This window comes from Phoca vitulina, unplaced genomic scaffold, assembly GCF_004348235.1.
Source record: "Phoca vitulina isolate PV1807 unplaced genomic scaffold, GSC_HSeal_1.0 scaffold25, whole genome shotgun sequence".
NCBI lineage: Eukaryota > Metazoa > Chordata > Mammalia > Carnivora > Phocidae > Phoca > Phoca vitulina.
Genome location: NW_022589728.1, coordinates 2,839,125 through 2,843,663, shown reverse-complemented (window position 1 = coordinate 2,843,663; position 4,539 = coordinate 2,839,125). Strand labels below are relative to the sequence as shown.

Sequence of the window (4,539 nt, the reverse complement as noted above, 5' to 3'; positions counted from 1 at the left end):
TTTTTATTATTTTTAAAAATTACTTTATCTATAGTGCTTTTTAGTGTGTTTGTTTTAGATATTTTAGCATTACATTATATATTCCTAACTTATCACCATCTACTAGTATCAACATCTTACCAGTTTGAGTAAAGTGTAGAAATCTTACCTCCATTTATATCCTTTTTTCCTTTCACCATTTATAATTGTCTTATATATTTATCTACATATATTGAAAACCAAAGAGGTTGTTGTAAGCTTTTGCTTAACTATTGAACATAATTTCAAAAACTCAAGGAGGGAAAATTCTTTTGTATTTACTCATATTTTTGCTTCTTACATGGTTACTTTCTTCCTTCTTTACATTCCAAGGTTTCTTTTTCATTGTTTCTTTTCTGTTCAGAAAAATTCCTTTAGTTATCTTTTTAGAACAAATCTATTGGTGACAAATTCTCTTACTTTTCCTTTGTATGAGAATGTCTTCATTCCTTCTTTATTCATGAAGTTTGTTCTCACTAGATATAGAATTCTAGGATGATAATCCTTTTCTTGCAGCATTTGAAAGAAATCTGTGCCCTTTTCTCGTTATTTCCATAGTTTCAGATGAGAAATCCATTGTCATCAAATTGTTTTTCATTTATTGTTAAGGCACTATTTTCTCTAGTTGTTTTCACGATTTCATCTTCTCCCTTAGTTTTTAGATATTTGACTATGATGTGTCTTGGCATGGATTTCTTTGTATTTGCCATGCTTGGGGTTTGATCATCTTTAATTTATGAGCAAAAAGTTTATGATTTTTGACCAATTTGGGAAATCTCCAACCATTTTTCTTCAAATAGTTTTTCAACCCCACCCACTTTCTTCTTTCCTGGGATTCTGAAGGCACAAGTGTTAGGTATTTTATTTTAGTCTCAGGATTCCCCAAGGCTCTGTTTTTGTTTTTGTTTTTTTTTACCTTCAGTCTATTTTCTTTGTGCTGGTATGATAGGGTCATTTATTTGGTTTTATCTTCAAGCTCACTGGTGGTTTCTCCATCCTTTTTATTCTGCTGTTAAGTCTATCTGTGGAAGTTTTTTCTTACTGTCATTATATTTTTCAGGTCTATACTTTTAAGTTTGTTTTTGCTTTATATCTTTTATAATTTTAGGTGAGACTTTTTTTGTGTGAAGACTATTTTTTTTCATTTATTTCAGCATGGTTACTCATTGAAGCATTTTTTTAAGAAAGATTTTTATTTATTTGAGAGTGGAGTGAGAGAGAGAGAGAAAACAAGTCAGGGTAGGGGCAGAGGGAGAGGGAGAAGCAGACTCCCCACTGAGCAGGGAGCCTGACGTGGGGCTGGATCCCAGTACTCTGGGATCATGACCTGAGCCAAAAGCAGACGCTTAACTGAGTAAACCACCCAGGTGTCCCTGAAGCATTTTTTATGTTGGCTGTGATTTATGATTAAAATCTTATGTCATCTTGGTGTTGATATCTGTTACTTTTTTTACACAGTGTTTTTGAGAATTTCCTGGTTCTTAGTATAAAAAGTGATCTTCAGTTGAAATACAGGTATTATTATTATCATATGAGACTTTTGTATTATTTAAATCTTATGTTTCAGCAGGTACTGTGTTACCACTCCAGAGAATTACTGCAAGATGTGTGTAAGTCTAGATTTTCCATTTGACCTCTGTTTACATTGGGGGTGCAGAAAGTAGAGGAAACTTCACTTTGGTGGGTGAGTTTGGTAGTGCATATCCCCACTGAACTTTCTCTGATACCACCACAGAAGAAAGAGGGAGAGGTGCCTTTTTACCACTGGGTTGGGTTGAAGTTCAAGCTCCCCATGTGGTCTCTGTTGATTATGAGGGAAGGAGATATGCAGGGATGAAACTCACAGCCTTTCACTCAGCCTTCTCTGAAACCACCACAACAGAAACTTGGGGCACCTCATTGCAGCTGAGTAAGGTGGAATCTAAGCTCCCCACTTGGCCATTGCTGGTGTGAGGGGGTGGAGCTGCAGCTTTTCTGTGGTGTTTGTCCAGAGCAGAGTGGTTATTGTCTAAAAGTTTTCTGCCTTTTGAGGAAGCTCCATTCCTTGTCCTTTGATTAGAGAGGGTAAGCGTCCATGGGCCTTTTTATCTGTGCCTGTTGGTGTTTCCACATTGCTGGCTTCTCTGACCTCAGTATGAGAAGTATGAAAGAAAAAAAAAAACAACACAGGGACCTCTCTGTCATGTCATTTTTCAAGTCCCTTATTTTTTCTACTTTTCAGAATCTGTTTATATGTGTTTTATATAGAATGTCCAGGTATTTCAGCTATATTTAACAGGAGAATAAGGAAAGCATTTCTACTCCATCATCCAACATTTACTTTCTCTTTTTTTTTTAAGATTTTACTTATTTATTTGTCAGAATGAGAGAGAGAGAGAGCACAAGCAGAGGGTGAAGTAGGCAGAGAGAGAAGCAGGCTCCCTGTGGGGCAATGAGCCCGGTGTGGGACTCGATCCCAGGACCCTGGGATCGTGACCTGAGCCGAAGGCAGACGCCCAATGGACTGAGCCACCCAGGTGTCCCCAACATTTACTTTCTGAAATAGTTTTGAAAAACAAGATATTTAACAAGTTGTTAATTTGAATGATTTTATTAACTGCTTTTATTTCAGAACGGCTTTATTTTTTTTTGCTTTATTTTTTCTAACAGATATTACTAACTTTAATTTTTAATGATGACTAACCAAGTAGCTTTTGAAATTTGTTTATAAAATTTCTTTTACAAGCACCACAATTCTCAAAACCATTGTTTATTTATAAAAAGTTTTTTAGGTTTCAACTAAAGTCTTATAGACAGGCCAATAACAGGCTTAATTTTATAGACTTATTTTGTGTATTGAGTTATTGGTTTATATGCTAACATTTTTTTCCATTATCAGGAAGTTTCATAATTATAGGACTAATTTCTTAAGCCTATTTCAAATATTATATTCAAATTTGCTCTCTCAGGTCCATTTTTATGGCTTTTTAAATAAACTCCCATAGGATTAATCTGAAAGTAGGGAACTCAGCTATAATTAAAAAAAAATCAATGCCAATTTCTTTCATATTCTGTAACTCTAAATACAAATTTAATGCATTGGTGAAGAATGGAAAATTTAGCCACTTAATTTAATTTTTAGTTATTACAAAAGAAATACCTATGTAAGGAAAAAAATATTTGCTTACTTTCCTTATTTTCACACATTCAGATAGTGAATTCATTAACTAAACTTTGTCCTGTGCTCCTTATGAATGTTTCAGCTGTGTAAGCCCTCACTTTTTTCATATCAAGATAAGAAGTAGGATTTGTTATCAGAACTTGCTGTCAATGGGAAGTATGTAATGATATTCTAGCGACCTCAGCAAAACACTATTTCTTTTTTCAAAAATTTTTCTTTTTTTTTCAGGGGTGCCTTGGTGGCTCAGTTGGTTAAACATCTGACCAGCTCAGGTCATGATCTCACTTGGGGGTCCTGGGATGGAGCCCCACATCAGGCTCCCTGCTCAGTGGAGAGTCTGCTTGTCCCTGTCCCTCTGCCCCTCCCTCACACTGGTGTGCTCACTCTCTCAAATAAGTAAAAAATTTTTTAAAAATTTTTCACTTTTTTTTTTCCCCAGCATTTTAATAACAAGGCAGGATCTGGGGTTAGGTTTAGTACTAGCCAGGTCTGCAGCCTCTGGTAGTGCTGGAACTTCTGGCCCTTGGATTGCAAATAGAGTTTACTGTGGCTGTGCAGGGTTCCTGGGGCCTTGCTGAAATGCCTGTATACCTCTCAGCCCTTGCCTGGACCAGAAAGCAAGAGGGTACCACAGCCCTTGGGGGACTCCAGGCTAACTGGTCGAAGGTGAGGCTCATACCCCAACTTTGAGGATGCAGCTCCAGGCATGATTGCTCATGTGCAGTGTGCACACCTTCAGTTTGGGCACCTCCTGGGCATGCACATCATCGATTATAATACATACAACAACAGCTGTTTTGTTTTCCCGGCCAGGCAGCTTCATCTTCTGGATCATCCAGGATTAGCGCTGAGACAGCTGATTGCTGCAACTCATTAACAACTGCTTCAACACAAGTTGCCTAATGTGGAGTTGGTTTGTTGGGCAAGAAACCTGTACTACTTGACCAATGGTCTCAGGTAGATGTCCTGGCTCTTGGGCTCCTCGCACTGAAACTTTTGGTCCTTGTTGTGGTGGATGTTGACTCCCATGATGGCGCCTCCTTATCAGCCAGGTCTGGAAAGAGAGAATCAAAAATTTTTTCATGTTTTTCATGAAGATACTTATGAAAAGTATTGGTAAATAATTTGAGGAATATCTCAATATGAGTTTGTCTGATGTTTTTTCGTGATTAGGCAGGGGCTATAAAAGAGGCATGCCACAAAGGTGAAGCATCTTTCTCTTATGTCCTTCCAGGTGCATGATATCAACATAACTTATTTTGGTTATGTTAAACATAATCACTTGTTTGACGTGGTGTCTTCCTGGCTTCTCCATTGTAAAGTTAGTATATGTCTCCCTTTCCAAACCCTGTTCCTTAGAA

General features: G+C 37.2%; 1 pseudogene; it reads right to left on the bottom strand.

Annotated features, from left to right (window-relative positions):
- Positions 1–578: 578 nt before the first annotated feature.
- Positions 579–4,207, bottom strand: LOC116643220 (annotated as a pseudogene).
- Between the last annotated feature and the right edge of the window lie 332 nt (positions 4,208–4,539).